Source organism: Panthera tigris, chromosome B1 (assembly GCF_018350195.1).
Source record: "Panthera tigris isolate Pti1 chromosome B1, P.tigris_Pti1_mat1.1, whole genome shotgun sequence".
Taxonomy (NCBI): domain Eukaryota; kingdom Metazoa; phylum Chordata; class Mammalia; order Carnivora; family Felidae; genus Panthera; species Panthera tigris.
The window spans coordinates 20,983,494-21,006,233 of record NC_056663.1 but is presented as its reverse complement, the minus strand read 5'-3'; the positions used below and the strand labels follow the sequence as shown (position 1 = coordinate 21,006,233).

Genomic DNA, 22,740 nt, shown 5'->3' with positions numbered 1-22,740 from the left:
TTTTTAAGAAAAATCTGCTTCACTTATAGCATCACATTAACTTTGTGTGGAAGAGGCCCTTGTAGTTACTCTAAAAAAAAAAAAAAAAAAAAAAAAAGGCCAATGCATTTTCTCAAGGAGTCAGCCCCTCTATGAGTCATCGCTTTTAGTTATAGCTTTTCCAAGTAACTTTTAAATGGAGCTAGTTTATGGCTTGAATTAGAGTAATATAGTTACTGCTTTTTGAAATCCTGTTATGACATTTGTTATTATAGAAATTACTCACAGGATAGAATTCAGTGAATTAGATTTCTATTTGAGTAATATTTGTCTTTAAAGCATTAATTATTATATATTTTTAAATTATTGCATTTAAAAGACATCTACTGGCAGAACATATTTTAGATCAGGCTTTTCAAGGATAATAACCATTTTATAAGGACTTGCTGTTATATGGTACTAAATTGGAGGTTGTACAAAGCCCAAACAGCAACCCATCATTGAAGGAATTTCCCATTGAAATACAAATCAAAACCACACTCAGATATCACCTCACACCAGTCAGAGTGGCCAAAATGAACAAATCAGGAGACTATATTTGCTGGAGTGGATGTGGAGAAACGGGAACCCTCTTGCACTGTTGGTGGGAATGCAAACTGGTGCACCCGCTCTGGAAAGCAGTGTGGAAGTTCCTCAGAAAATTAAAAATAGACCTACCCTATGACCCAGCAATATCACTGCTAGGAATTTACCCAAGGGATACAGGAGTGCTGATGCATAGGGGCGCTTGTACCCCAATGTTCATAGCAGCAGTCTCAACAATAGCCAAATTACGGAAAGAGCCTAAATGTCCATCAACTGATGAATGGATAAAGAAATTGTGGTTTATATACACAATGGAGTACTACGTGGCAATGAGAAAGAATGAAATATGGCCCTTTGTAGCAACGTGGACGGAACTGGAGAGTGTGATGCTAAGTGAAATAAGCCATACAGAGAAAGACAGATACCATATGTTTTCACTCTTAGGTGGATCCTGAGAAACTTAACAGAAACCCATGGGGGAGGGGAAGGAAAAAAAAAAAGAGGTTAGAGTGGGAGAGAGCCAAAGCATAAGAGACTCTTAAAAACTGAGAACAAACTGAGGGTTGATGGGCGGTGGGAGGGAGGCGAGAGTGGGTGATGGGTATTGAGAAGGGCACCTTTTGGGATGAGCACTGGGTGTTGTATGGAAACCAATTTGACAATAAATTTAAAAAAAAAAAAAGAAGAAAGAATTTCCCATTTACAACTTAGACTCTGAAAGCTAGAATTTAGAGGGTTTGAACCCATACTAGGGCCACCAGAGTTTATGTTTCTTCACAAGCCACCTCTTGGCAAACTGTGACTATGGAACCAATAATTGCACGGCATTATATGCCATTCTTTAAGGAAATGAAATCTTTGGCTCATTGGCCCAAAGATAAACTTTAAGCTATTTTATAATTTCATTTTTCTCCTTTAAAAACATATAGCCACTCAGTAGTTCTGGAATGCCCACTAAATGCAGAACTTTTCTGTGTACTTAGATACACACACAAATTTTAAAAATGATATGTTCTTTGAGCTCTTAGAATTTATACTCTAAGTCAAACTTATTGGTGTCTCTATACCCAGAACAGAGTAACAAACGACATGGCTCTTTTCCTAAGCCCTAGAGACATACAATCCAATATCTATCATTAAAAAATAGAACCCCAGGTGGTTCTGGAGTAAATAAAAATAGCCTTTCTCAACACTCTTAAAGTCCTTTTTTCTACAAAAAAAAATTTAATTATGTTGAAATAAACATAGCATAAAATATACTGCCTTGCCATTTTTTTTAAATTAAAGTCTTAACATTTATTCGTTTATTTTTAGAGAGAGAAAATGCATGAGCAGGAGAGGGGCAGAGAGAGAGAGGGAGAGGGAGAGAATCCTAAGCAGGCTCCATACCATCACCATGGGAGCCTGACATGGGACTCAAACTCACAAACTGGGAAGTCATGACCTGAACTGAAGCCAAGAGTCGGGCACTTAACCAAGTGAGTGAGCCACCCAGGCGCCCCACCTGTCTTAACCGTTTTTAAGTGTACATTTCAGTAGTGTTAGTTTACTTAGTTGTGTAACCAACCTCTAGAACTTTTTCATTTTTTAAAACTAAATTCTGTACCCAGAGGACAACTCCCTTTTTCTCTCTCCTCTCAACCCCAGGCAATCATTCTATGGATTTGACTACTCTAGATACTTTATATAAGTGCAATTCAACAGTATTTATCTTTTTGTGACTGGCTTATTTCACTTAGTGTAATGCCCTCAAGGTTCATTCATGCTGTAACATGTGTCAGAATAGCCTGGTTTTGTTTTTTTGTTTTAACGTTTATTTACTTTTGAGAGAGAGGGGGAAACTGAGAATCCCAAGCAGGCTCCGCACTGTCAGTACAGAACCCCACATGGGGCTCGAACTCACAAACTGTGAAATCATGACCTGAGATGAAATCAAGAATCAGACACTTAATTGACTAAGCCACCCAGGCGCCCTGAATATCCTGTTGCTTAGGGCTGAGTAATATTCCAGTGTGTGTATAGACCACATTTTGTGTATCCATTCATTTGTCAGAGAATACTTAGATTGCTTCCACCTTTAGGTATTGTGAATAATGCTGCTGTAAACATGCGTGTGCAAATATCTTTTTGAGTCCCTGTTTACAGTTATTTTGAATATATACCCAAAAATGGAATTGCTGAATCATATGGTTATTTTAATTTTTTTAAAGAATCAGTATAGGGATGCATCGGTAGCTCAGTTGGTTAAGTGTCCAACTTCAGCTTACGTCATGGATCTCGTGGTTCGTGGGTTCTAGTCCCACGCTGGGCTCTGTGCCTACAGCTCAGAGCCTGGAGCCTGCTTCAGATGTGTCTCCATCTGTCTCTGTCCTTCCCCCTCTGTCGCTCTCCCTCTCTCTCTCTTTCTTCTCAAAAATGAATAAATGTTTAAAAAAATTTTTTTAAAGAATCGCTATACTGTTTTCCATAGTGGTTGCACCATTTTACATTCCCACCAATAGTGCACAAGATTTCCAGTCTCTCTACATCCTTGCCAACACTTAGTATTTTCTGTTTTATTTTTTTAAATTAATAATCATCCCAGTAGGTATTAGAGTGTTTTTATAATTACAAATTTTCTCTAAACTAAATAAATAAATATAAAATCAAATGTTTTACTTTCCTTCACACCAAAAGAAGTTTAAAACATTGCCTGGTTGTTTTTCTAAGATTTAAAAGTTTCCATTTATTCTCAGGGTAAGTTGCCTTTTGTATACAACAGGCAAAAGATATACATAAGTTGCCCTTTGTATAATAGCATCTGTCAGTAAAGAAAGCCCTGAGCTTGTCTCAACACACAAATAGCATGTGAATAAGGATGTACACGCTCCACTCTTACAGGATTGCTTGGGCGTCAAAGCCCCTCTCCACGTTCGTGAGGCTTCCCACTGATTCGGTCCCAATTCCCTGGGTCCAGGTATGTAATGCAAACGAATGAAACAGGCGTGTGGTGAACTAGAAAGCAAACTTTTAAAAGTACCACGTGCACTGAAGCATAGTTTGGGAGGTGGGAGGAGTGGCTGGTAGAGTCAGCAGAGGCCTGGAAACTGTGGAAAGAGTAGATGTGACTTGAGAATGCAGCCCAGGAAAAAACCCTATTTTTATTCCATCTCTCTTTAAGTATGTCAGAACACGCTATATATAAAGCACTTCCAAATATCTTTTCCCTTAAAAATGCACACAGAAAGGATGAAGCTGGGAGATCTGTAGCTGCAGTTGATGGCAGTTGACTCCTTGCATTTAATTCTGAAATAACTTAAACTTTTAAATTTCCTAGATTTCCCTCTTCTCTGAAAGCTATTCTGAGTGGGAACAAAGCTCAGTCTTGCCTGGATGGAATGACTTTTTCCTGTTTCTCAGCTTCTGTATTCACCTTTTAGGCTAGCTTCACTATCCTTTGTTTCAGCCAAAAATGTTGTCTTGTGAAAATGATCACTTAAAACCTCATCTTCCAGAAGATTCTACTTTTTCAAATTGATGGATCACAACTACCTTAAGTCTTAGAAGCATGACAGTAATAAGGATACAGGCAGGAGAGGATCCGATAAATTTTACTGAAATGAGAAAGACAATCTCCTGTTAGTGTGCGATCTGAATATTCCCAGTGTTGAGTATTATCATAGTCTGGGTTAAGAGAGTAAGAGCTGTTTTTTTCCCCCCTGGTCTTGTAGCACATTGTTTTTTGTTTTTTTTTTTTTTTACGTTTATTTTTGAGACAGAGAGACAGAGCATGAACGGGGGAGGGGCAGACAGAGAGGGAGACACAGAATCGGAAGCAGGCTCCAGGCTCTGAGCCATCAGCCCAGAGCCTGACGTGGGGCTCGAACTCACGGACCGCAAGATCATGACCTGAGCTGAAGTCGGACGCTTAACCGACCGAGCCACCCAGGCGCCCCTAGCACATTGGTTTTTGAAGGTACATTGGTAGAGTTGCCATTAAAGGCAGGTGAAGCTTTAAACTTAAGAAAGTTTACCAAGTCAGTATTTATTTAATCTGAATAACAGAAATGTAATGGTGTAATACCCTTTGACACTTCCCAAAGTCATCAGTGTCATAAGCCATACCTGGTGGGGTTTTTTTATTTTCTCGTCACTGTGGTCTTACAAAGATAGAGACTGCCACTTTCTCGAGAAGGGTAAAGATAAGGATATTGATTGGGGTGGGAGATTTTTTGGCAATATAGACTTTGGTGTAATCTGACTGCTGGTTTATATATATGCAGAGAATCACGAAAAATATACCTTTTCAGCCACAGAAAAATATCATTAAATCAGAGAATCTGAGTTGGTAGTTACCTTAGCTAAAACCCTTTTAACTAAACCCAGTTCTGCAGATTTCTGAATCACCTGTCCTCTGTTTAAAATAATGACAGAAATCTGACACCTTTATTGGTGGGCAGCTTCTTTGGGCAGAAACACTCTTTACTGGGGAGGTGTTTATTTTATTGTGTCACTATTTTACTCTTTTTGTATTATGGCCTTTATTTGGAGTTTTGCCTCCTAGTATAACATGGCTAGTGTTACTGTCTTCTTATATGTTGCCATTCACATATTTGAAGAAAGTTACCGTCTCTAAGTATTTTTCTTCTCCCAAGAGTGAAAAGAAGCAAGGATGTAGAAATAATACCAATTTATTTTTCATAAGTGTTTTGCTTTTGCCAGACACCTTTCTTGTTTATTTAATGCTTGTAGTAGTTCTATTTCAAAGGTGGAAAGATGGAGACTCCAGCAACTTGCCCAGATACATGGCCAATAACTCTCAGTCTTACAGGCTAGGCTCAGAGCAGGGTTCTTCCTAGGCTCCAGCCACACCCCTGCTTTTTATACCCAAACACCTGCTACTGCTCTAATTGTTTAAGTGCTGACATGGTTTCCAGACTCCTCAACCTATCCAGGTTGCTCCTTACTGGACATACTTGGTCAACATTGAAGAAAAAGATGGTGGCCACATACAGCCAAGCAGTCATCCATTCGGGCACTGTTTGAGTGCCTGCTGTGTGCCAGGCACTCTCTGGGGACTTGGAAAACATCAGTGAACAAAGCCATCGAACAGAATCTCTGCCCTTGTGAAGCTTGTGCATCATGAGGGTTTACACTGAAGCTGAGGCCCCTTCCTGCACAGACAACACCCAAGAGGAGTTTGAAACAGGAGACTGAAGGGTTAGAACAGCGGGCTTTGTGCCATTCAGGAGTTAAGTGGGAATTCTCTATAAAACTCCAAATGGTGTATCAAATACGTATCTCACATCTCTGCTCACTTCCCCCTTTTCATCCCTTCAGACAGATTCCTTTTATGGATTAAAAAAATAATGTTGACTTTTACTGAATTCTATCAGTTTATTCCCAGGCACAAAACAAGGCCACAGAAAAAAAGGGAGAGGTGCCTGATGTTATCAGAGGCCATTTGGAATAAAATCTAAGCAAAATGGAAACATGAAAGATGTGATTTGCAGAACCTAAAGACTTCATTTGTTCTGAATCAATGTTTTGAATTTAGAAATATGGGGAGAATTGAGAATATTAGATATTTCAGAACCCAAAACATGGATAAGGAATGAACTAGGTAAATTATAAAATGAGTATAATGTTTCAGAAATGTTGTGTATTTTAGTAAAAGCAGTAAAAGCCTTCATGTTTTTCAATTGCAGGAAGCTTTCTTCTATTAGATCATTGGGGTTTTTTTTAGCTAGAAGAAATGAGTTTTAATATATGTTAAAATTTTAATGTAGACATAAATTATGATGCTCTTAATGTTTTTCCTTCATCACTTATATTTTAATAACGATTACACTTTCAGTCATAGGTGGTAGTGGTTCACGAATTTGAAGGGTGAAACTCTATTGGAAGTAAGGTTTTTAAACCCCAAAGTGTTCCAGTTACATTTTTGGTAACATTGTTTGTTTTTTTTTTTTAATTTTTTAAATGTTTATTTCCTTTTGAGAGACAGAGCACGAGCAGGGGAAGGGCAGAGAGAGAGGCAGACACAGAATCTGAAGCAGGCCCCAAGGCTCTGAGCTGTCAGCACAGAGCCTGATGTGGGGCTTGAACTCATGGACCACGAGATCATGGCCTGAGCTGAAGTCAGATGCTCAACCAGCTGAGCCTCCCAGGTGTCCCCGTTTTTGGTAACATCTTAATGATACTCTTCAAATCGTCTTTCATCATTTGAGTGTTGGGTGGGCTGCCAAAAGCCTGGGAAGAGCTGGAATTCTACATTGTACTTTGCTTCTAGGTTATGTGACTTAGAGGAATGGGCATGGATATTGGAGCTACACACCCTCAGATTCAAATCTTGCTCTCAGATCTTTTTTTTAATTAAAAAAAAATTTTAATGTTTTATTTATTTTTGAGACAGAGAGAGAGACAGAGAGACAGAGAGAGAGAAAGAGAGAGAGAATGAGCGGGGGAGGGTCAGAGAGGGAGACAGAATCCGAAGCAGGCTCCAGGCTCTGAGCTGTCAGCACAGAGCCTGACTTCACTGACTGAGCCACCCATGCACCCCCCATTTTTAAAAATTTTTAACATTTATTTATTTTGAAAGAGAGAGTGCATGTGTGGGCACACAGGGAAGGGGCAGAGAGAGAGGGAGAAGGAGAATCCCAAGCAGGCTCCACACTGTCAGCACAGAGCACAACGCGGGGCTCGATCTCATCAACAGTGAGATCTTGACCTGAGCTGAAATCACGAGTCGAATGCTTAACCAGCTGAGCCACCCAGGGGCCCCTATAGCTCCGAGATCTTAAGCAAGTCTCACAACATCTCTGGGCAGCAGTTGCACCATCTGAAGATGAGACGGTGTTTGCCCCGAGGTGGTTGTAAGGATTAAATAAAGGAATGTATGTCGAGCGCCCAGAACATAATGGGAGAGCTGAGAATGATCCAAACTGATACTTTTTATTTTCATATCTCAAAGCCCGTGGTTAAATGGAACCCCCTTTGAATTGTTTTTCTTTTTTCTCTCTAGTCAATAGTCTCAAATATTTATTCCTTTTTCTTCCTTTCCCCTCCCACACAATATCCAAAAGTAAAGAAACAGTGTCCTGCAACCCCATCAATTCTGAGCTGCTCCTGAGCGTGCTATATTGAGCTAGATGATGTAACCGTTAGCTAACATAGGCTTTTAAGCAGGCTGTGGCAACAAGTTTCTTTCCGTAAGGCACACTCTGGATCGTATTTCTGCTCAGTTTAGAATGTGGACTTCATAACTGGACTATTTATTGGCCGAGAACTGCCTGTGTTTCATTCTGGCATGTGGCAGTTAACACTTCGCTCATCAGACCACTGTTTCCTCAGCGCAGCCCTTGTCCTGGGAAACTTTGAGCTCTGAAAGAAATGTAAATTTCATGCTTGTCTCTTTAGATGGTGCAGTCCAACCCAAAGCTTCAGTGACTGTAATGAAAGAAAACCAAGAAAACCATTAGCAAAGAGAGAAAAAAAGAAGTAGTAGTTTTTTGTTGTTGTTTTAAAATTGTGAGACTGTGACATTGCTTCTGAAAAGCTGATGCTTATGTTATATCTTATTATAGGGAGCCAGGCAGACTTGATTTTGTGTCCTGACTTTGATAGGTACTAGCTAGTGTACCTCTTGGAGCTTTGGTTTTCTCATCTGTAAAGTAAGGATAGTAAGAGTACCTACCTCATAGGAATCTTGGGCAGTTTGGGTGGGCCACCAAATTTGATGCACTTAGCCAGCCCCTGAAACCAAGAGTGCCCTTGATAAATGTGAGCCCCAGTGCTAGCAGCAAAAGTGAGTCATAGAGGTGATATATTTGTATACACGTTGTGAACATGTCTCATTCCAGGAACTTACCAGGACCCTTCTTAAATTTTAAATTGATGATTGACTTTTCATTAAGCCCTGTTCATAATCTTGCTGCCATTTTCTTTTCCCAGGATAATAGCAAGCTGCTTGCTCAAAATCCTGTTCGTTCCAGCTCTGTGCCTCCAGGTCAGCCTCCACTAAGGGCATGGTGCTTGTTGCCAATTGCTTGGTGGCTCCCTAAGTTTTGCTTCAGACCCTTTAGAATCTTTCTCTTTTTCCCCAGCTACAGCCTCTTATTTTCTTCATTCACTTCAGAGTCACTTAGATACAGAAGATGAGAGTTTCTCCAGGTCTTCTGAGAGAGTGGCCAGTTTCCTCCAACAAATGTTCATTTTCAGCTTGCCAAGCTGACTCTTTCTGATTGCTTAAAGTATTCTCTACTTTGTCCTCTCCATAAATCCTTCCAGACTGACCCAAGAGGAATACTCTGCTGCTGCTTCTATGAATCCTGTTAATGGATCCAGTCTGCCATCGTTGTCTACCGATTTCATAGAATGAAACATCGTATTCCTCAGCAATGAATTGGGGAAATTAAGAGTATTCTATAAGAAGGAATTATTAGTCACCAAAAAAAAAAAAAAATTATTAGTGATGACCATAGTAAAACACATATATTAAAACTATATTAATTTGAATACTATTTGGCATTGATTTTAGATTTGGAGCCATTTTGAAACTTTGATGAGTGACAGATGTTTTAAATCTTAAAACAAGTTATGTGTAACAGATAGCAAATGTGTTTTAGGGAAGAATCACCGAAGGTGGAAAATTTCTTACTATGGCATATGTTCCATGAAATATTTCAGAGTAGACTCCTATCAAGTTTAGAGATATATGAGAAACATATTTTTGGCTATAATAAAAATGTCGGTACTTCTTCAACACAGAGATAGTTAAAATTTTTTTAAAGAAAATTGTAAACAATTAAAAATATTTTAGTATCTTTTTCAATTCAGGGGATGTGTGGTAAATTCCAAAGGGATTATATGAAGATACATAGAACACAGTTTCTGCCCAGCAGGTTGATACAATGTGTATGTTTTGAGGACAGGGTGATAAGCCAGATACATATGGGACTCTAGTCCAGGGCACAGGTGATGAATACCGTATCCAGAGAGGTGTCAACAGGAAATTAAGGGCTCTTCAAAGAGAGATCACTTCCACTTGAGGGGATCAAGAGGAAGTTTCATGAAGAAGATAGGATTTGAAAATGACCTAGAAAGAGGAAGATATCCAGAAAGGATATCCAATAGTGGAGATGAGGTTAAGAAGACATTTTTGGTACAGAAACAGCATGAGCAAAGGACTGTGAAAAGTATAGGACCTATCGGTAAAATAGCACATAATTCACCTTGACTGAGGTAAGGTGGAAAAGGAGGGAATTGGGGAGAGGGGAGAGGAAGAGGGAAAGAAAAGGAATAATAGTAATACCTCACACTTACTAAGTTTGTACTATGTGCCAGGTACTGTTTTAAGCCTTTACTTGTATTAGCTGTTTAATCATAAGTAGGATAAGGCTAGAAATATAGATTGGGTTCACAATTTTGACTTTGAATGATGAGATAAGGAGCTTGTATTTTGATGGGCGGTGGTGTCTGAATTGTGAAGCAAGGACCATGGGATGAACTAAGACTATAGCAATAAGAATAGTGTTCACTGACACTTTAAATTGAGGTCACTGAGCCTAATTGGGAAGGCCCCATGAACAGTAGTGTTCGTATTTTCATATTTACAAATTCCCAAGTCTTTAAAGAAAGAGGATGTCTTTTTAAATAGAATAGCATGTTTATTTTATATCCCAGAATTATTTGTGACCAGAGACCTGCGATATAAAATGTTAAGTATCTTAAAAGCAAATAAATTGTTACCTGCTTTAAAGTCACTTAAATTTTTTTTTAATTTTATTTTTGAGAGAGAGAGAGAGAGAGAGAGACAAAGACAGAGCGTGGGTAGGTGAGGGGCAGAGAGAGCGGAAAACACAGAATCGGAAGCAGGCTCCAGGCTCTGAGCTGTCAGCACAGAGCCCGACGTGGGGCTTGAACCCACCAACCTTGAGATCATGACCTGAGCTGAAGTTGGATGCTTAACTGACTGAGCCACCCACTCACCCCTCAAGTCACTTAAAATTTTAACCTCAAGCTAAAGTGACCTTTGTGAATCTATGTCAGGATTAGATATGATTTGATTTTGAAAGAAAACATAGGACCATAATGATATTTACTGTCACTGATCTGTTGATATTATTATTTAGGCTAATATATATGTGTCTATGTGAGGTAACTACATCTTTTTTTCCTGTTAGTCTTTTTTATAGTCCTTGAGCCTTTTTAGGGTACTTGTCTTCTAGGAAAAGTATATTTAAAATATGATGTTGTGTATTTTGATAGACGGAGGTCAAAAGACATGTTTACATTTCAGAAAAATGGAGGGAAAGCCTCACAGAATTTAGGCAATGTTTGGCATACTTGTAGCTGTGTTTTTCCCACGCACAGAAAAAAAAGATGGCCTGTGTTTGTTCTTTGTGATTGGTGGGAAGGGGACAGTGTAGGACTGGAAGAATTTACATCAGGTTCACTTGGCAGGGTTCTGATAGGTCCTTGCTAGTTAATTCTAGGCACACTGTTTCTGTCTTGTTAGCGCGTGTGAACTTCTTGGCTAAGGAATTACAGTGGGACAGTTGTGCTGTCTTATGCGTACAGGATTGCCATCCATTGAGGGTCTCCTGCTCCTGGGCCAGACCTTGTTGTACAGACAGCCATGGCAGGACCCAGCCCAGAGGTGATGCCAGGAGCCCCAGAGAGGGGCGCTTCACTGGAAGAAGTGGCTCTGGGCTGTGACCTCTTTTCAGCTTACTGGCAACAGGTCCCTCATTAGCATGGGGTGCTGGGATACACTTGGCTCAGGAGGAAAATCCAAGGCAAAGCCTTGAAGAAAACCCAACTCTTTCCTTGCATGGGTGCCTAGAATGATACATTGTTAGCATGCAGCCCCGGGTTATAAAAGGAAGAAATCAAACCCAAATGTGGAGGCAAGTTTCTTAATGCTTTCATTTCCCACTGAAAGTTTTCTGTCAAGCAGCTTCCTTAGGGAGATGTGACGCAGTAGGTCATGCCCAGGAAATTGTATTTGGAATTTCTTTTAAGTTTCTTTAACCAAAGCTACAGAATATCAGAATAAATACAGATGGCTGCAGCAATACCACCTCTTACAGGCAAGAGGACAGGAATGATCCAGACTGTACTTGAGACCCTAAAGACTGAAAACCCTCCTGGCCCCAGCGAAGCTGAGTGTGTGTCCGGAGACCTGAGTGTGCCACACACTCACCTGCACCACCCTGGTAAACTGCTGACGGGAGAGTGGCCAGGATTCTTTCTTTCTTTCTTTTCTCTTTTGATTCAAGTTAGTTAACATACAGAGTAGTATTGGTTTCAGGAGTAGAACCCAGTGATTCATCACTTACATACAACACCCAGTGCTCATCCCAACGAGTGCCCTCCCTAATGCCTGTCACCCGTTTAGCCCATCCTCCCACCCACTTCCCTTCCAGAAACCTTCAGTTTGTTCTCTGTATTTAAGAGTCTCTTATGGTTTGCCTCCCTCTCAGTTTTCATGTTATTTTTCCATCCCTTCCCCTATGTTCCTCTGTTGTGTTCTTAACTATATTTAATCACATTTTCTCAGATGATCTAATAGAGAGTGCTGTTTTTCCTCCACATCTTCCTAGTTTTTACCTGGGTATATACTTAAACACCTGAAATAAAGACAAGGCTCTCAGCCTCCCTTGAAGCATTGGACTAATTCTGCTAATGCCAAGTAAGGAAAAGTGTCTTGTGACTTTTGGGAAGTGTCTTTTTTAGTATATTCACCCCTTCTGTTATGGATTAAAAGTGTCCCCCTGCAGTTCGTATGTTGAGAACCTAACCTCAGGGTGAGGATGTTAGGAAGTGGGGCCTTTGGGTATGATTAGGTCATGAGGTTGGGTCCTTCCTGAATGGAATTAGTGTCCTTATAAAAGAGACCCCTGAGAGCTGTTGTGCCACATGAAGACACAGCCAGAAGATGGCCATTTATGAACCAGGAAGTGGGCTCTCACCAGACACTGAATCTGCTGATGCCTTGATCTTGGACTTCCCAGTCTCATTTGTTGTTTAAGCCACCCTGTCTATGGTGGTTTTGTTTTAGCAGCCCAAACTGAGACACCTTCCTGCTTCCTACTTCTCACTGATTGGGAGGCAGATCTGGGACTGAAGTTTGAAGATCTCCTTTAGACCATGAAGTGAATGCTGTATATTGAGAATGGGCGGGAGAACAAGATAGAAGAAGCCTGTGCCCTTGGTCCAGTGGAGCCCCAGCACATGGCCTCTGGACTTTCCACGACAGCAAAATGAGCCTCTGGTTCAGGCCACTGTTATCTGGGGTTTTCTGTCACTGAGAGCTGAACCTAAATCCTGGTGAATAGAGATTGGGGTAACTAAGTTGAAATGAAGATATGCAAAAGAGGTTTAAATTTTCAGTATAGGATACCTTTTTAAATAGTGAACAGTTTAAAAAAAAAAAGACTAGAAGGAACTGTTAAGCTCTGGGATAAATATATTAGACAATTCAGCCCAGCTATACTAGAGTTGCTTATATGTAGTTCTTTTCATAAAAGTGAGACATTTAAAACTTGGAAGATTTTTCTAAACCTGCAGTTCTCTGAAAGCTATCAAGTTATTCTGAATTTCTTCAGCATGCTCATAAACTTCCAAAACGTCCAAAACTTTGGATTATAAAATGGATTTGTGATTGATAAAATGGATTTGTGATTGATCTAATTGACCGATCTACATTGTGGTCGGATTCATATGATTTGGTTTCCTTTGAAGTTCATTGAGATTTATTTTAAATGGTCTAAAGTTATATCCATTTTTATGTGTGTTTCTCATGGGCTTGCAAAGCGTATGGATTCTATAATTGCTAGAGGCAGGTTTCTGTGCGTGTTAATGCTCTACATTTATTTCCATAGTGTCGATTGTCTCATCCTCTAGAATGTGATTTCTGTGGGGGTAAGGACTGTGTTTTGTTCACTGCTCTGTTTCTATTACCTAGAATCTATACGGCAGATTCTAATTATTGATTGCAAGTGAACTAAGTCAAATCAACTGTGACATTCAAATTGCCTGTAGCATTGATAATTTTTTCTTTGTTTAACATCAACAATTGAAGGAAGTGGTTGAAATCTCCTACTATGGGCATGCATTTGTCAGTTTTTTTCCATAGTTCTCTCAAATTTTGCTTCATGTATTTTGAGGTTATCTTATTAGTGCATACAAATCTAGAATAATTTCCCCCTAATAAGTTGCATATATTCACATTATGGACTTAATAAGGTTTTTAGTCTTAATGTCTATTGTATTTTATGTTAATATAACTACCTCAGCTTTGATTTTTATTAGTATTTATTTACTTGGTTTTTCTGCGTCTGTTCATTTAGTATGGGAATTTGTCTGGTTGTTTTTTTCTCTATTTCCAGCATTTCCAGGTTCTTTTGACTTGATATTTCTTTTCTCTCTCTTTTTTTTTTTTAACTTTTTCCCAATGTTTTTATTAAATTTTTGAGAGAGAGAGAGAGAGAGAGAGAGAATGAGTGGGGGGAAGGGACAGAGAGAGAGGGAATCTGAAGTAGGCTTCAGGCTCTTGAGCTGTCAGCACAGAAATCGTGAACCACAAGGTCATGACCTGGGCCGAAGTCGGACACTCAACGACTGAGCCACCCAGGCAGCCCTTGACTTGATATTTCTTTGTAATAACAGTAATAACTGGAATTTAAAAAAACCCTATCTGATACTGTGACTTTTAACTGGAAAATGAGTCAATCATATTTAATGAGTGAACTTTTAGACATGTTTCTGTCATCTTATTTTGTGTTTTATGTGTGTTCTATATTTTCTCTCGTGTTTTGCATTTCTTAGATAAATGGAAATTTTTATTGTGAACTCCTTCGTTAAATTTATTTACTGGGGGTCCTGAAGGCCTCAGTGGGATGGGCTTTCCTATGGGGAGAGGATTTGTACTTCTATATACAAATAAGCTAGGAGACGGTTTTAGAAGGTGCACAAAACTGCTACTGGGCTAATCTAACCCCCTTTGTCCTGTCTTAGAATAATAGCCCTGATTTCAGCTGCCTCATCTTGAGGAGGGACTGAGGCTTTGTACTTGCATAGGCATTCATTCCCTTCATATAAACTTAATCACCCACCTTTCTGCTTTCATCTTCCTCGTGGATGTTTATCCTCTGTCTCTCAGTCTGTCTCTTTACCTTGGGAAATTTCCATTTTCTGCTGAGCCCCACCATACTGTGTTGCCATTTATCCAGGATTATGTTGTCATTTATCCAGGAGTGAGTGGTTTTTTTGTAGAATAGTGCTTCGGAGTATGCAGCCTCGTCTACTTTTGGAAACAGAAATCCTCATGTACTTCCTAAGAATTAATAGTAGAGGCAGATTTTATAATTTTCAATAAGCAGTTACAATATGTACAAGTTATCCTTCTACCTACAAGATTTAACTCTGATTTTCAGGTCTCCTGATCCTTAGAAGATTGTGTTGTAGAGCCTTCAAGTGACTTTGATCTCAGAATGTTCATGTGTGAGTGCAAGGGAATTTTATGTTAAGAGAGAGAACTTGTGCTTCTCGAACACCAATCAAGGATTTTTTTCCCTCTCCTTAAAATATCTCTACTCTACAATTTGGTTAAGGAGGAGTAGACTTGTTTATATGAACTCTCTTGAGGGGCAAGGGTGGGATGGGGACAAGGAGGGAAAGGGAGCCTACCCCTTTGGTCTTACTGGGGTTCCCCTAAAATGCCTTCAGGGAGCAACTGGAGAACCACTGAGCAGAGGTACAGCATCAGCCACTTACTTAGGAAGTAAGTCCTTTCCTGTCCGAGCATTGCAAGGTGCCACGTTTGGTTGAGGGTGGTGAGAGACAGAATACAGCAGTAAGCCGTATGCCGTCATCAGCCCAGCATGGCGGGAGTGGGGAGCCAGCCTCCTTGGCTGTCTGTCCCTGGCCTCAGTTTTCATCTTGAAAAGTTAGAGTACTAGACTAGCAGGCTATTTCATTCTGAATCTTAATTTCTCCCCATCTATAAATCTTTTGAAATAAAAATAAGTGGCTTTTATAAATGGATTGTATTTGGTGCTCCAAGATGCGAATGTCAAACACATGTCTTCGGTTTATATTATAGTAAATAAGTTAACAGCTACTATCTTCCATTGAGTATCTGCTCTGTAGTGGACACTTCACATGTATTTATCTCATTTGACCCTCAGAACTATCTAATGAGAATGAGAAAATGAGGACTGACAGGTAAACACCCATCTATCTGCCTCTAAAACCCTCTCAAGCTTTCCAACACTGGGTTGCTTTTAGGAATCTGCTTTTATCACTTAACTATAGGTTCAAATGAGTGTGGTAATGTTATAATTACAGCTGATACTCATTAGAATTTTCTAGAGGTGTTTAATTTTGCATGAGAGCCATCTTAAATTTTTGTTGGAAGCCTGGAAGGATGGCAATAATTACCGTTTTCTTGTTATTGCCATTGTAAAGGGACAAACAAAAGCGCTTTGCCCACCTTTTCCCTCCTTCCTGCTCAATGCCTGGAATAAGTAAAATAATTGGCTAAAATGTGTATGCATTTATGTACGTAGTTGTGACTTTCACATCTAACTGATTTTTTTTTCTATGTTGTTTGGATTAGGGAAAAATTCAGAGGCACAATATGCTCTTAGGAACAAGTTCTTGGCATAGATGACTAGTTTCTCTTTACTTACTTTCTGTGTAATGATAGCCCTTTAACTTTTGGAAGTAGAGAAATTAACCAACAATTATTGATTGGGGCAAGAATCAAGAATGAGTCAGAGGTAGACTCTGTATCCTTGTGTCTAGGTGAAGGTGAAATCCAACATGGAGCCATTTGCCACATTTTCCCCTTAGATTTTTGCTGTATTTGTGTTGGAGTTAGCCTTTCAGCCCAACAGAGAAGTTTTCCTTGACTCTTTAAGTTCAGTAGTATCCTTCACTGAGTATCTTAGATGTGCAAGGCTCTTCGTATGCCCCATTAGAAAGGATATTTTGGTTATGAGCATTTCTCTATTGGAATAAAAAAGGAATTGTTTAGAAGTCGTAAGGGGAAAAAAAAAAAACGAGCTTTAGAATATGAAACAAGAAAGTGGCCAAAAATCATAGTTGTAATTGTTAGTATTGCATTTTTTTCATATTCCTCAATAAATTATCTTTACACTCACAGAAAAATGTCCTGGAAAAAGGACCACAGCTAGGGGTTCGGATGTGTGAACTGTTAGGACTGACAAGTTCTGAGGGAGGCACAAGTGATAAACCGGAAGGATTTGTTTGCCTGGGTTTTAATGTGACAATGAGCTGTGATTCAAAGGATCACAGTATAATTCTTTGTGCCTCTCTGGTGATGACTGGGTGCGTGTGGGCTTGTGCTCAGAGTACATTAAACAACTCGATCATGCTAGAGCCACAGATGATGAAACTTTGTTTTGTTGCTTGCAAACAAGGACATTCCCGCAAGCAGGATTTGTTGAAACCTTCCTGTGAAAGATTCTTAAACAAACTTGGTCTTTGTTGACATAAGATAAACCACATAGGGAGAGTGAGTATGGAAGTTTAGAAGGTTCAAAGAATTTGCACAAACTATACTTTTTGGCCATATTCATAAAATGTTAGTCTTTTGGTGACAAGGAGGTCATTTGATTGTACCTTAGAACATTCCCTAAATGATCAGCTATTCCTGTTTGGCTTTTGTCTTTACTAGAAGGGTGGTCATCTAAACAGAAGGACAGAACAAATAACTGAAAGCCAAAGCCCAAATTGTTGAGGGGGATCCTAGCTGCTTTAAGCTAGTTCCCAACTGTAGGCCTGGATGAATTATGCCTCATGATATTAAAATAATTTGTAGATACGAGTGTGGAGTGACCATCTATAATCTTGGAGGTGCCCTGAAGTACAAGAAAGGGGGCAGAAAAAAGGAAAGATCCAGTACCCTTTTTTCAAAATGGAGGCCAGTGTAGATCTTGGAAACCACAGACGAGGGAGCTGGACACAGTTCACCAGCAAAATCTTAGCAGTTTTTGGCATGTAGTGGGAAAAGAAGTGACTGATTTCTAAAAGGCATGAGTTCACCAAGGACAAGTTATGCCTAACAAACTCTGTGTTCTACTTTTACATGGCTGTTAGGCTGGTGGATTTAGGAGTTTAAACATAAAGTATTAGGATTTCAGAAAGCATTCCACGTTATGTGTTGTGATAACCTTGGGATGAGCTGGAGAGAAATGTGGTTTCCTGGTTGGTTGCATGATATACCCAGAGTGTTGACTAATGGGTCGATACCAGCTTGGAGGGATGTTCTTTGTGGCGGGCCATGGTACTCTGCCCTTGACCCCATCAGGTTTAACAGTTCTAATCATTTATCCTTGGATTAAAATGGAACACATGCTTATTAAATTTGCAGCGACATAAAGATGGGTACAGTACTTAGTATATTGATTGGTGGATTTATAATACAACATAATCCTGAGTAATATGAAACTTAGAATTCTGAATTTGACTTTTAAAATAATCACTGAAACAAAATCTAATCTAAACAACCAATCTGTTGATATCTTTGAGAAAAGAAACCTAGGGTTGTAGTTGACTGCAAATCAAGTCTGATTCATTCATTCAGTGAACAAATGTTTATTGTGCCCCTATCCATATCGCTAAGTACATGGGGAATACAAGTGAATAAAATAGAGACCTTGCTTTCAAGAAGCTTCTAGTCTAAAGGAGTACGTTAATTTCCCAGGGGTGCCATAAAAAAGTACCACAAACTGGGCGGCTTAAAAAGACCAGAAATTGATTGTCTCACAGTTCTGGAAACTAGAGGTCCCAAATCAAGGTGGCGGTAGGGCCATGATCCTCTTGAAACCTATAGGGGAAAGTCCCTCCTTGCCGCTCTGGCTTCTGGTGGTGGCCGTGAGGCTTTGGGGCTCCTTGGCTTGCAACTGTGTCACTGTAACTTCTGCCTCTGTCATCACATGGCATTCTCCCTCTGTGCGTCATCACATGACATTTTCCTCTTGTAAGCGCACCAATCGTAGTGGATTAGGGCTCACCCTAGTGACCTCATCTTCACTTGATCATACCTGCAAAGACCTGTTTCCAAAGAAGGAACCAGGCTTTAGGACTTCAACATATCTTTTGGGGGAACACCGTTCCACCCATAACAAGGATTAAAAACTATTCGTCCAAGTGGTTGACTGTAATTCTGATAGGAAGAAGTGCCTTTAAAATACAGTGCCATGAGAACAACACGAGCTCGGTTAGCTTGGGGGAGGCCATCCAGGATGATTGGGAGCTGTCCAGGCAAAGAGGAGGAGTCTCTTTCCAGGAAGAAGAAACAACTGTGCTGAAAGCCTGGAGGCAGGCAGAGGCTTGGAGTTCCGAGAAAGTTACAAGGAAACCCAGTGTAGCTCAAGGGTATGAGGGGAAGGCAGAAGATGAGCTAAGGAGATAGCCCGGAGCCAGATCCAGCAGAGCTTTGTACACAGTGTTGAGGTGGCTTGGGGTGGCTACTAAAAACAAACAAAACCAAAAAAGATTAATAGAAGTACACAGGATGGAAGAAGATAATAGGCACACGAGACTGTACTTGTTTGACCACATCTGGAGTGCTTTGTTTTGTTCAGAGTGTCATTTTTTAAGTTAGTGCTTTTCAAAGTGTAGTAGTTGTACTTTGCTTGTTTTTTAAAAAACTTTTAAAAAATGTTTTATTTATTTTTGAGAGAGAGAGAGAGAGAGAGAGGGGAGAGAGGGAGAGACAATGCAAGTGGGGGAGGGGCAGAGAGAGAGGGAGTCACAGAATCTGAAGCAGGCTCCAGGCCTGTCAGCACAGAGCTCGGCACAGGGCTCGAACTCAGGAACTGTGAGATCATGACCTAGGCTGAAGTCAGACGCCTAACCAACTGAGCCACCCAGGCCCCCTGTAGTTGTACTTTGAAGTCACGTATTTACCCTAGAGGAGAGAAATCTTGGGATGGCAGCCATTTGGAATTATTTGGGTGAGAAGACTTTTCTGTAGTTGTTCTTGGGGCAGACTTAGACTGATTGGCAGGAGCTACCGGAAAGCTTCTAGAAGTCAGAGCCACACGGAGCCACATGGGAAAGAACAGGGGGATGCCTGGAGAATGAGTCCTTTCTGTGCCTTGGCCATCCATCAGCTCTGAAAGGTGTTCTGCAGTGAAGGTAAGGTGGAGAATGATGTTCTCCAAGGTCCCCCATGAGAAGTATCTGGTAGGTTTTCAAATGTGCCCTTGAGATTTCTAAAATACATTTACCCATACTTTATAATTAAAATGTAAGAGCATTAGAAAGGTTTTAACATTAAATGTCCATGGGGGATTATGAAACAACTGAATTCTTTAAAAAGCCTTTGTAATACAATGTGGTCTGTCAATCATATCTCCATTCAAAAAATCTTTGCGGAATTATTTCAGTGTGCTGGTCTTTCGCGACACTCTGCTGTGATTGTGGTGGGTGTCCTTCCCCTCCCGTCCTTGGTACAAATACCTCTTTCCTTTTCCTCATGTTCTCTCAGCTGTCCTTATGTGGCTTGTTCTATCAGATTCGTTCCCAGGGATCAGTTGCCAGTCATTTGTGTTAAGCCAAATAATTCCTATTTATAAGTGATGGTATGTAAATGTGTACATCCTTTTTTACACCAAGCAAACAGTTGTACGTTCATTGGGGAAGGAAGAACCAGGAGGATGCACAGTGTAAGTAAAAGTTAGTACTACCCAGGTGCCATGGCACCCAGTCCCTTGCGGGGAGGCCACATTCAAAGAAACACTGCCAAAAGTATACCTAGAAGGAACTTGGACTTTGGCTTGTATCTACTGAAGGAGACAGAGCTCTTATTCCACACCAGCACTTCCCCAAATGCACCCCCACCCCCAGCCCTTTGTTATATAAATCAGCCTGGCTTTTTGGCTTTAATTTCTTTAAGTGTGTGGTGTGTGTTTTTTTACTTCTTTGAGTCAAAAGGAAGCTCCTGAACTACAGCATTCATGTGGAGAGTAGCAAAATAGACGCTTAGGAAGAGCGCAGGCTGAGCCCCATGGCAGATGGGGTGGTTGTGGCAGTCCAGGCTGCGGTGTTGGGGTTGCTGGAGAAATGGCAGGAGGCAGATTAGATCCAAGTAAGTCAATAATAGATCCAAAGCATTGACGTTCAGCTCATTCTATGCATTTCATCATCCTCTGTTATTTTTGAGTATGCTGATATTTAGAAGCATTTCCAGGCATGTTTTAAAATGACAGACATTAAACTCTCTTTGACCAAAGTAATTCTTTTCAAATCTCTGCACAGCATGGTTTCATAGTTGGTTCCTCTTGCAGGGACCATTTAACGTCAGGGCTGGGAAATAACAGTTCTGGTCTCCTGGACTTAGCTGGAATTCACAGCCCCGCATTTGATACTTCTCTCTCTGCATGTTGGTGCTAAGAACTGCCAAAACAGCTCTTTGCAAAGAAGCAGCAGTAGTATGAGGATGAAGGGAGTTTATTTATCTTCCTGTTACATTCTTGTTTCCCTACTCCAGGTGTACCATTGCTACATTGTAATACGGAAGCAATATAGAGGCAAGAAGGCCTCTATATAATAGATAAGATAAGATAATAGTTTTATTTTGGGGTGATACAAAGTGAGTGTTTTTACTTAAAAAATGTTTTTAATGTTTACTTTTATTTTTGAGAGAGAATGTGAGTGGGGGAGGGGCAGAGAGCGAGGGAGACAGGATCCCAGGCAGGCTCCATGCTGTCAGCAGAGAGCCTGACCCAGGGCTTGAACTCACAAACCGTGAGATTATAGCCTGAGCCGAAGCCAGACGCTTAACTGACTGAACCACCCAGGTGCCCCCAAATGAGTGTTTTTAAAAAGAAGTTTGAGAAACTGTGTGAGTAGTACATATATGTGTTCATATATTTTAAATTTCTGCTTAATTGGCAGGTCTTATAATGCTCTATTCTGTTTTTATAAATCCTATTTCCTTGTAGAGCCCACTCTTCACACATTATTTAAATAATTGATTTGTTTAGGGAACTGTTACGGATCAGCCATTACCCCATAGAATTTTTAGAAGATGATGTGATAATCTGACTTTTAAATTGTAGTGCTACTTAGGCCACTGCTATTAGAATTTAAGATCAAAATAGATGTTTCCAGGAACTTCTGATTAAGAATTTACAGATATATAATTATTTTAAGGATTTGCTACTATTTATTAGGGAAATAACTTCAGTTGTTATTAAGTATTTATATGAAATTCAGGATCTTTTTCCAGAAAAGGAAATTTTCAAATAAAGTAAGAATGAGGAAAGGTTGAACTTTAAAGTAAGTGATTTTTAGAAGTGGTTGATTATATTAATTGCCAGAATTTCAAAATTAGTTTTTAAAGATTATGGATGCTGCTTTGTTCTGAGGACCAGTTAAACAGTATTAGGCTTTTTTCTTTTTCTTTCTTTCTTTTTTTTCTTTCAATGACTTCTGGAGTGGAAGAATGCATAAGGTATTCAGATTAGTCATGGCTCCTCCCCCCCCAGGAGTACTTTCTCTAAAGACCCCAGCACCAACCTGAGTCTGAACACGCTGCTCCCCCCCCAACCCCCCCAGACACCTTGTATGTCCCACAGTTACTCTGGACTTCCCTTACCCACAAGCATACTATATGGTAACAGCCATTTATTTTTGTCTTTCTTCCTCTGCCTGTATCTCCTTGCCACTTGGACTTTTCTTTAGAAAGTGCATTTATTTATTTATTTTTAAGTTTTTATTTGGATTCCAGTTAGTTAGCATACAGTATAATATTAGTTTTAGGTGTACAATATTGTGATTCAACACTTCCAGCCATCACCCGGTGTTCATCATGACAGTGCATTCCTTAATCCCCATCACCTATTTCCCCCATCCCCCACCCACCTTCCCTCTGGTGACCATCAGTGTGTTCCCTATAGGTAAGAGTCCGTTTTTTGATTTGCCTTTCTCTCTTTTTTTCCCTTTGAGTAAAGGGTTGGTTTCATTTCTTAAATTACACTTACGAGTGAAATCACATGATATTTCTCTGACTTATTACGCTTAGCGTAATACTCTCTAGCTCTATCCACATCATTACAAATGGAAAGAGTTCATTCTTTTTGATGGCTGAGTAATATTCCTTTGTAACTGTCCATTGATTGATGAATGGATAAAGAAGATACATAGTTTTATAAT

The 22,740-nt window shown here is 40.0% G+C and overlaps 1 protein-coding gene across 2 annotated transcripts in view; it reads left to right on the top strand.

Moving 5' to 3' along the window:
* The window catches only part of SLC7A2 (solute carrier family 7 member 2), a 74,133-nt gene that overhangs the window by 14,885 nt on the left and 36,508 nt on the right, over positions 1–22,740 (top strand). Inside the window, exon 1 of one of the 2 annotated variants that reach the window (XM_042983044.1) lies at positions 19,423–19,719. The exons of the other annotated variant lie outside the window; for it this stretch is intronic. The gene's annotated coding sequence lies outside the window, so the exon portion shown is untranslated. Of the gene's footprint in view, positions 1–19,422; positions 19,720–22,740 lie in introns of those variants that run through there. 2 annotated transcript variants of the gene reach the window in all.